We start from the raw sequence: 10,966 nt of genomic DNA, 5'->3' as shown, positions 1-10,966 counted from the left end.
GAATTATATACATTAGGATGCACTGCTTAGATCAAATACAGAATTTAAAATAAGTAACCATCCTTCTATAATTAAATTAAATCAGCAAGAAGAATAAAAATATTAACAAACAGTGTATTGATTCATGTAATATTATATTTTTTTAGAGAATTGCTCAGATGGGACACATATCAAGTGTCTCTTACCTTAATATACTACATTTTAAAAATTATAAATTATATGCTTATGTAATTATATGGGTACATTTGATTGTCTGTTGAACAAGATTAGAAATACCTTCTTTCTTTCGTTAGTTATTTTCCAGTATTAAAATCATGACCACTCAGTCTTTCTCACTTGTTTTCATTTAGAAGAAGAAGAATTTTATTTTTCTTTACTCAGGAAATTCTGAAAATTAAAGGACACATCTGTCTTAATGTTCTGGGCATAATGAGTTGGGAAGAGAACATCCTACACTGAGGATCAGTGAGAGCCAAATTTTGTGCATACTAAGCTGTACTTGTTCACATATATTAACTTAGTGATTTTCAAAGCTGTTGTGACTTGCTTTGAACAAGAAATCAAATAGCAAGTCTTAAAGAGGGGAGACTGGCAGCTGCCATTCATGCCTTCAAAAGGAAAAATATTTTGCTCCTTGCTTTTGTTTGGTAGCTTTTAAATAGATCCACTAGGTGGTGCTTGAAATACAGGGGCAACTGGAAATCATTGTGACTAAGAAATATTAAATTATAATTCCTTAGTCTACACTCCAACAGGAATATTTTTGGCAACAGGAATAAGATTCAAATCCAAATGCTATCCAAATGCTTGGGCTCCTCCTTTTCCAGAACTGAATTTTCTGTTTCAGAAGTAGAACTACATGTTCACCATTATGGAGATTTACTGTTCTCCATTATAAATTTCAGTGGTTCTTCACCTTTGGTACCCTCAGAATAGGTTGTTTTCCATTAGTATTTTTTGGCATTTGAATAAAAAGCCTATGTCCACACTCAAAGTGATTTGGATAAGTAGCTCTTTAAATACATTAAATAAAGACAAATCTTGGCATTGCCTGAGTGCTTTATCACTCAGAAGAGAAGTTTAACTTTCAGTAAGGAATGCAGGAAGACTGTTGTGATGTTACAGCACACAGCCAGGGGAAGGAGCAGGAAGGCCCCTGTGGCCAGTTATGCAGGTATGAATTATGGACACTATTCCAACTTCCTTATGGAGACCAAGGCTTGTTTTCTCAAGTTATTCTTTAACTATGTGCTGTGCAATCACTCAATCCTAATGTAAACCAGCTTCTTTGGAGCTGTAAAAGTAGTACAGCTACTTCTTGATCAGCTGTGCACCAATCAGTTGCCCAATAATTCTCCTACCTTGCAATCTGACAATAAAAGCTTCTAGCAAAATTATTTGTTCCTAATGCTGTTTCTCTATTAAGGAGGTTGTCAAATTGCTCCAGTGCCCCAGTGGGATCTCTGAAGTCCCTTCAGCTTCCAGGAGAAACTGTGACACCTGTAGCGTTCAGGTCACTCCAGTTTCCTCTCCTTCTGCTTTGAAGGTGAAATTCTGGTGATCCAGGCCTCCCTTGGTGTGTGGTTTTGAGGGAAGTGCCTTTCAAAAGGAATTTCTCTGTTTCCTGCAGACTCCAGGAGAACAAACTCCTTTAATTTATTTGGTAAAGGGAGGATTGATGGAAGAGAAGGAGGAAACACACTGAACTTGTGCCTATCCTTTTTCCTTGCCTATGCACCTCAGGGCAGGTGGCTGAGGACACTCAGAGCACCTGTTCACAGCTTGCCCAAGGAGTAGGAGGCTGGCAAATGTGAGACCATGAGAGGGATCTCACTGATGGGGCAGGTCTAGGAGGGCTTCAGCTCTGGGGTGAGGATGCTGAAGAACTGAAGTGGGGGAGCCCAGTGGGAAAATCAAGGTAAAACTGAGGGTGGGGCAGGAATTGGAGGTGCTGCACTATGAGTTATTGATGATTAGGAAAATCAAATTAACCACAGCTAGAATAGTTTAAGAGACATGGGACAAAATTAGAGTTAGCTAAGCTTCTATTATTCATAGAAAAAAAATTTTTAAAAATACTATATGAAAGAAAAGCATGTGTGAATTGCCAATGGAAGAGAGGCTGTTATTGAGGTCTCTAAAGGGTGCACTTGTGAACCTGGAGAACTAAGGCCTAATAACTGCTAAATACACTGCAGTGAGATTTCATCTGTCTTTTCGGTGTAGCAAAAAGTCTGATTTGCTCAAAGCCAAAGTGCAAAGACCCTTTTCACTACAAGGGTGGGAAGCAGAGTAAGGTACACAAACTAGGAGGATGTACATGGGAAGCTAACCTTTCAACTTTATATGTCCACATCATGTCAAGTATTTTTCATGTTTAAAATGAAGTCTGTGAAGAAACAGCCTAAGGATATTGATCTTAAAGAAAATTAAGGATTTGGGTCACTGGAAAGCTATAGAGAAGAAATAAATCAGAAACTCAGCATTTTGTGGAAAGATAATTTACAGGACAGGAAAAGATAGCCTTATCTGCATCGCATCTTGGAATAAGATGATCACGATAATCTGAAATATGAAATTAGAAAATGTTAGTGTTGCCCTTAATTAATATCAAGTTGATTGTTCAAAAGCTTCCTCCTTCTCATTTTGTTCGCTATTATAGATCTGGGATATACCAGTTTTATAAAAACACTATTTTCTTTCTTGAGTTTGTTGCTGCTGCTGAAGTTTAACACCAGTTTTAGTTTTATCCCTGAGTGCTTTCTTCTCTCAATATGCCAAACTGCCAAAAATCCAAGTTTTTCTTTTAAATCAGAAGTCACATTTGGGTAAATCAGGTTGTAGATTTTATTCTCTATTTAGCTTATTTATTCACTAAGTTTGTGGTGAGTTTCAACAACTTAGTTCTTATTTTACCACTTCTGTTTCATTTTCTTGTGAGGGGGCTGATAAAATCTTAGTTAATGGCAATGTGAGTCTGCTGCATAGTCAGGTAGTTTGTCATCTCAGCAGAGAGCCAAAAAAGAAGCCCTTAGCTCTGTGAGTCCTCAAAGTAAGGACGGAGCTACTCCCTGTGCCAGTCTCAGGATAGACCATCTTCAAATGAAGATGCAGAAGGAGCATACTCTAATGTCTCTGCTTTAACATTGCACTCACTGTTATGACCTGTAATGTTATTTGAAGGGAAAGCATTCAGGTTCGAGAGCTGAAAATAGATCACTTTGGAAAGATCTCAGGTAGGAATAGGAAAGAGTTAGTTTCTGTTTCGTTGACATAATGTTATCAAAATTTTCACTTTTTTAAACAAACAATTTAGTCATAATTTCTTGTAAAAAGAACTAAAAGTGATTAACTAAGTTTCAAGATCAAAATAAGACTATATGGATATTTTAGTATTTAATGCTAAGATAGGAAAAATTATGTTTTCTTCAGTTAGTTCATAAATTTTCCAATGCACACTAACTGGAAATTTGTTCAGGTTAAGTAAAAAAATTTTTTGCCCTGTCATGTTCCGAAACTGCTGTTAGTTTTAAACCAGGTCACATTCATTTTCAGTGTAAATCCACATAACTGAGTGGAGTTGATATTTTAGAAACATTTTTGGGGATGATCTCTAAGACAGAAAATGGGAAGTTTACAAAGAAGTCAGTCTGAAGGCACAACTGCAGAAATATGACTTGATCGAAAGCCAGGCCACACATCTTTTCCAAAGAGGGGGGAAAGTGCTTTGTTTAGCTTTTTAAAAGCTAGAGAAATAGCAAGTAAAGAGGTCCTAAAAGCATCATTTCTGTACTTTTTCACCAGGCTCCCTCACAGAATGAAGATGATTAAAGAGGATGAATAATCGAGGTGTTTGCAATGAATTAAACATTGAATATGTAAGGAAAACAAACAAACAAGCAAACAAAAAGCTGGAATGAATGACTGTTTCTCCAGATAAAAGGAGGTTAGTAACAGGCCATACCAGATAAATGCATTAAGAACGTATTACTTTTGTTTGGAAGCAAAACTTTTTACCCACTAAATCTAAAAATAGACTATTATGAGATGGAAGTAACAGTTAGAAATCAAAGATGAGATACCTTACTGCATTGCACAGGACAGAGATGACTAATAACAGTTCTGAGATAGACTACAGTACGTGATCTCTTTTGTGCTTGTATTGCATCAGATATATATCAAATACCATTTATTCCTATGCAATTGGTCATGTTTTCTTAGGGTTATCACATCCACTTCTCATTTCCAAACCATTTATCTGGCAACTAATGTACTTCTATGGCTTCCAGGCTTCCTCTGATGGATGACAAGCCAACAGCCTCACCCTCACAGCCTAAGTCTTCTCTGCCTCCTCCTTGCTGCTGTGGCAAATGTCATTTCTCTGCCTGTCATTTTGGCTATACCTGAACATCTGGCTCCTCCACGTCTTCATCCCTAGATCATACCTCTGGTTTTTTGGTGGTGTTGTTTTTTTTTTTAAATTTTTTTTTAATTTTTTTTAATTTATTTATTTATTTATTCACTCTGTATAATGTGTGCAGGATAGAATTCTTTTTGTCTACTCATTAATTGAATTTCTCATTCACTTTATGGTTGTCTCATTTATTGAGACTTTGTTCTGGTTTTGTCAGATTCAGTCTTGTCCTGCTCACACCCACCCACATGTCTGGTGTAAAGACTGTTTTTTTGCACACATCTGAAAGTGTTAGCTCTCTCTGTGTTTCTGTATACTCCAATTTATCTGTTACATCAAATCTAAGATGCTTATCCTCAAATCAAAGCACTTTTTTCTGTGGCCATTTAACTACGGCATCAGCTTTTCTTTAGCAGTGAGTTAGAAATAGGTGCAAGCCAGCTTCTGCCTCACTGTTGGGAAAAGCTCTTCAAAAGGGGTCTGCTGCTTTCAGCCCCTTCTTGAAGCTCTTGTCTAGGCCATTTCTAGGCTTCTTTAGAACTAGGCTGCAGGCATGCAATAATTTAGGCTTTTTATTTTGATCAGTATGGTTCCATTGTTTTCTTGTCCTCTGTCTACTTCCGTCTTTTTGTGTCAATCTTATATGTAGATATAGGCTGCCCAAGGCCAGAGACCAACTCATTCTGCATCTGCACAGAACCTAAGGGAACAATAGAGCAACATCAACCATAGTAGTAGTACCATCGATGCATATTATTCATCTTGCATGGTTTGTTTGGAATCACAAGTGTCTTTTGGGGTTAACCACCTTTTAAGTCTTGTGCTCATGCCTTTTATTGAATTTCCCTGATACAATACCAGATTCCTCTGCCTGGAAGGCTGAAAGGTCATCACAGGGAAGAATAATTTCATTGCCTAGGGACAAGTCTGTCCTCTGGCTACCTTCATGCACTAAAAGAAAGGAAAACATTGACAGAAGATATTGACAGAAGATAGAAATGGCTCAGGTATGCTTCCTTCAATGGTGCTACATTTAGGTTATGAATATGAATATTATCAGCAATATAGAAAGCATTCTTTTCTAGTTAATTTTACTGAAGAAAGTAGAGAAAATCAAGAATAAAAATACCTAATTAGTTTATTAATTTATCTGAGTCAGTTAATACCCAGTGATTGCTCACATGGATTGAAGTTTGTATCTTACTGAAGGACTCAGATATTGTTTCATTTGGCAGGCAAGGGTCTAAGTAAACAGGATTTCCCTGAAGGTAGCAAGAAATTATGATGCAATGTGGTTATTTATTAGCTTTGGTTTTACTGTCAGGGAGATGGGCAAACAATACCCTAATGCTCAGAATTTAAATAGGTCAAACTATTTGCTCTGCTTAGACTCTGCCCAACTTCTTTGTAAGTTCCTAGAGATAAGCTTCTTGATAGACATAATTTTGAGAAGTCCTATATCCTCCTTTGATACTTTGTGCAAGTTTAAGCACTTTTGAAAATCAAGCCATTCATCTAGGTTTTGCAAGAAAAGTATGTAGAATCATTTCTTTGCAGAAGATAGTCTTCATTTAAACTTAAAGCTTTCACAGAGAATTACCAATCTGCTTGTACAGAGATCTGCCAATTTGGATTGAATTTTTGTCCTGAAATGTTCAATGTTGATGGTCAGGTCACTGCAAGTACAGTATCTAAATATCCATCTGACATTTTAAATTCAAATACAAATATTTTGACACAGTATGCTCTCATAGGTTTTGGGATTTATGGTATAAAATGAAAGCAAATTTTGTAATCTTGAAATGCAGTAAATGGACAGTTGTCCTCTGGACAGATTTATTTACATTCTTTATAAATAACTTGTTATTTGAAAAACATACAGAAAAGTCCTTGCTCAAGTTTAAAGAAATAGCATTTTCAAGCTAATTAGTCTTTCTTTTAAAATAAAAGAAAGACTGTGAAAAAAAAATCTGAGACTGAAATATTGGTTCCACTGATGAAATCTGCTCTCCATTTGACTAGGAGGAATTAATTTTGATAATGAGGCATACCAGTTTTACAATGCCCAGCAGACAAAGGTGTTACATCTCAACTTCACATCACTCTGCTCTCTTTCATCTGCAATCCTTGCTGCAAATAGTTATCAGCCAGAATTTGCTCACAGGTCCTGACAGTGTTAGTGCACCTTATCTTCCATGACATATGGCTCTTTGCTGCACACCCTGCATGTAGGAGTAATGCAAACAAAATGAAAAGCCTGCCTTGATTGTGCCTTTGCAACATTTCACTGGTGGCCTTCTCTGACTCGCTGTATGTTTTAACTGGCTATAGAAAATGGGAGATCTCTTATCTAATATTTATTTTATTTATTATTATCACTGCAAAAACTTGTATCAACATTGTTTCAATGTTGACTGTTTGTCTGCAATCTAAAGCTTTGTTTCCCCAGTGACATTTTTACTAGGGTGTGAATTAGGACACCTAATGTTGTGACTGTACATTTTTCAAGGTTTTCAGGCATCATCATTGCTTTTATGCAAGCTTTATAAAATGGGAGACTCTTCAAATCAGTGCCAAAACTCCTATCTTCTACTGTTTTAAATACAGCAAGTGGAGTTAAGGCTAATCAGTTGATAGAGCAAATCCTATTAAAGTCATTTAGGTTAGATTTTAACTGCTACTTAGGTTCCTAATTCTCCTTTAATCTGAGTTAAGATGAGGTGCATAAATAAATTTACCACTCTGGGTCTAGCAGCTTTTGAAAATCCCACCCTCCAACATACAATCTACAGTTTTGTGTGTGTTATTTAATTTATTCTCAAGGGAATAAATGGGATCACATTGCCTGGCCCTCTGTCTGTCAGTCAGTCTCTGACCTGTCTCTCTCTCATGACTTTTGAGCCCAAGAGTTAATATTGACTACAGACAGAAAGGTGAGGGCCCAAAGGCTTTAAGTCTCTACAAAGTATAATGTTTGGAGAAAGGTAATCTGCAGCACGAGTTCCTCTGCCCTCAGCTCTCTCCTGTCCACACAGGCTCACAGGTCAGCCTGTGTGTGGTCACAGGCAGCACAGCACCACTGTCCCTGTCAGGCAGAGGATCTTCCTGGCTCCAGGAGCAACCCATACAGAGAAGGCAGCAAACCTCCACCATCTGCTGAGGAACTCGGAATATTGGCCCTCTGGAAACTAGGGCACATTGATTTCATCATCTAAAACCTGTCACTTGCTAACTTGCAATAGCCATCAATGGACAGTTGCTTCTAAACACAGCTTCTGGAAAAGCATTCTTGAAAACCACACATTTCCTCTGAAATTACATCAACAGGCTTTATTTAAAAGTAGTTGCTCTCTGGACATCCACAACTTTGCTGTCTTGCAAAGGGGAAAAAATTTTGACATGTCCCAGTGACAGGAGCCATACTGAAGAGCTAATAGTGGTGCTTACCCTACAGAAAGTTCTCCAGTCTAGACTGACTCTATGACATGCCACCAGCTGCAGACGCATTGTAATCCAATTTTAGTTCACACTGGATAGTATTTCTAATCTCCCAGGTTTACCTCACCATGATCCCAGGTGATCAGCAAAGAGGATGGGTACAATTTCAGGAAGAATGGAAATCCATCCACAGCCTGGGTTCCAACATGACTTCTCACACTTGGGCTCTTTTGTAAATAAAATATTGATGCCCAGGCCTGTGAAGCTTTATGCTATCAAGGCTTTTACATGCTAATAAAAGTACATTAGGAAATTCAGTGGAGATGATCTGCCTTCAGCTGGAAACAGAGAAGCTGGTGTTAAATTAAATTGTCAATGACTCATCTTAAAATTTTCTATGCTTTAAGACAATACAAACTGGAGGCCGCATAGACCCATTTTTAATTCAGTATGTGAAAGGAAAATGATGATAGCAGAGTAGGAGGAAGAGATGAGAGATAAGGAACCTACACAAGTGTTTGATCTCCTTATATATAGTGTGATGCATACTCTTACAGCCATGTGACAGGGCTGGTCTACCGAGTCCTCATTGCTTTCAGAACATGCTCAGACTTCGAGGCAATGTCCATAAACCTGGCAGTGAATAAGCGTCACTTCTGCAAGCAGTTTGATGCAGATGATTCATACTCTTGCTACAGCAAGACAGCAGGATCAAAGTCTTGATAACTCAGTCAGTCCTTGAGTGACCCTGCCAGTTCCTGTCCTTGAATGTTTTTCATCATCTCATCACCCACCAAGGATTGCAGTGTCTTACATAGTAAAGTGTGTTTCATTTAGGTAGAAGCTTGGGCTATGGTTATCTTATACATTTTTTAAAATTATTTTTACACCAAGATGGTTTTGCAAGTAGCCTATTGTAGTGTAAAATGAAAGAAAAGTTCTCTGCCATGTACCTACCATCAACTATCTGCTGAGATTGCTGAATTATATTACAGAGTAAGACTTTCAAAAGCTGTTTACTAAGTCGCTGAGTCACCAACCAACCTTGCTACACAGTATGTTAAAAGCTTTCTGTCCAGTACAATAGAAAAAGGTTTGACAGAGTTTCAAGTAATGCTATCAGCACCAGTGAGTAGACAGACAACAGGAGGATGGGACATGGAGAAATTGAGACAGAAAATCAGAAAGTATACACTGCAACGAGACCTGCTACACTTTAGGGTTTCAGTGAAAGGCTGACATCTTCAGCACTACTATGCTGAAGTATTCCTACAGAATGGATTCAGGGTGACAGTGATTTACACTCCCTTTTGCTGTACAAAATGGCCACCCCCTTCAGATACAGTCATGAGCTCTCAATTCAATTTTGCTTAGCTTGAAAGATTTCTTTAACACTAATATTCCAGTCCCAAAGTACTTTACATGAACAGGTTCCTATGACAAGCTTGGAGTGCTACTGATATGACTGTCTACTCTGGATTTCACTAGAAGTTTGCATTTGTACAGGAGTTTACTTGTACAGGACTATTGGTTTTGAGGGATTTGGGATTTTTTTTACCTGTACATAATAAATACCAGAGTGATAGATAATTTTTTTTTTCCTGTGCCTGGAATGTCATGTCTCTCTAGTTAATAAATGTTATCATAATTCATACCAAATGGCTGTTCACCCTGGAATATGTGATAATCTTGAAGAATTAATACTTGTATTCTATTGGGAGTATAGGATTACTTTGCTTTAGCTGGTGTATCTTTGACGAGATAGGCAAGAAGAAAGAGCAAGCTGTTTGGCACCATAAATCAACTCTCCCAATAATTGTCTTGATTTCCTGACTCACAAGTCTGCATTTAAACACATAAATATGTGAATTCTTAGTAAAGAAATTAAAGACCTATAGATTAAACATCCTATGACGTTCCATGTTCTCTGCACAAGTTTAAGCAAGTGAACTAGAACTTATAGAGATGCTAACCTCTTGCAATCATCAGTGGCTGGAATTAAGTGTTCAGCATTTATGCAAGTTAAACTCTTAATCTTGATCCTAATGAAACGTGTATATTAATGTTGTGCATATGCATGAAAGACAAAGTTCTTCTATTTATCTGTATCATTCATGGAAAAAACATACAACTATTACTGTAGAGTTGAAACTAAAAATTCTTATACAGTTTTTATAGAATCTTGTCAAAGAAAGAAGCACAAGTGCATGTGTATGTTACAGTCAATCTAAGTTGCCTCCACACCTCTTGAGCACTTGTCACAGACCTGTTAAAGTATTATCTGGGTTTTACTCAAGACGTAAATATTCTCTTGAAGGACTGCAAATTCCAGCTATCTGTTAAAAGTCTGTTTGTCACAGAAATACACCAAAAGGAAACATCAAAGAGCTGCTGTCACAATTTCAAGCCTTTTTTATAAGACTAATCATCCTGGTCCAAGGACACAAACAAGGCAAAGTTTACAAACAGGCATAATTTATTTAGACAGAGCTTTCAGACATTTGACCTCTTTTCCAGATGTAATTAAACAAAACAAAAATTTACAAGCTTCATCTTGCAACAGCTCTTAATTGCTCTGGTGAAGGATCAAATATACTACGTTGGCACCTCAAAGAAAGCCTTGATGATATCACATCTTCATTGTCAGAGAGAGGAGCTCTCATTGGTCTTACAAAAACAGCCTTATTTGCAGAATTTTTAACAAAACCCTCAAATTTACAGATGTTTTTGTAACTCAGTCCTGAGGGAAATCGCTGAAGCTGCTTGTATAACTAACTTTGTTCAAACATGAAGCCAAAATCACAAAATGAATTTTGTAGAAAAGCCAGTTAGAAGCTATGAGTTGCTCAGCTGATCAGTCTAATGAAAAGTATCTGTATTTTCTTGCCCTTTTTGTTTTCACAGATGAGGCGCCAAGTTGGAAGAATTCTGAGATGGCATAAATAAGTGCTCAAAAATTATGAATTGGTGTTTAAAATCACTGCATGAATTTTCTGTGATATTGCTTTGTTTGTCCTACCAAATGGTTAGGTTACACATTTGCATACAAATCTTTCCCATGGAAGCTCTGTCCAGAAACAAAAGGAGTGGTTTTTTAAACCTGTTTTTAGTGTC

This window comes from Zosterops lateralis, assembly GCF_965231275.1.
Source record: "Zosterops lateralis genome assembly, chromosome: 1".
Lineage (NCBI taxonomy): Eukaryota > Metazoa > Chordata > Aves > Passeriformes > Zosteropidae > Zosterops > Zosterops lateralis.
This window is presented reverse-complemented; position numbering follows the sequence as displayed.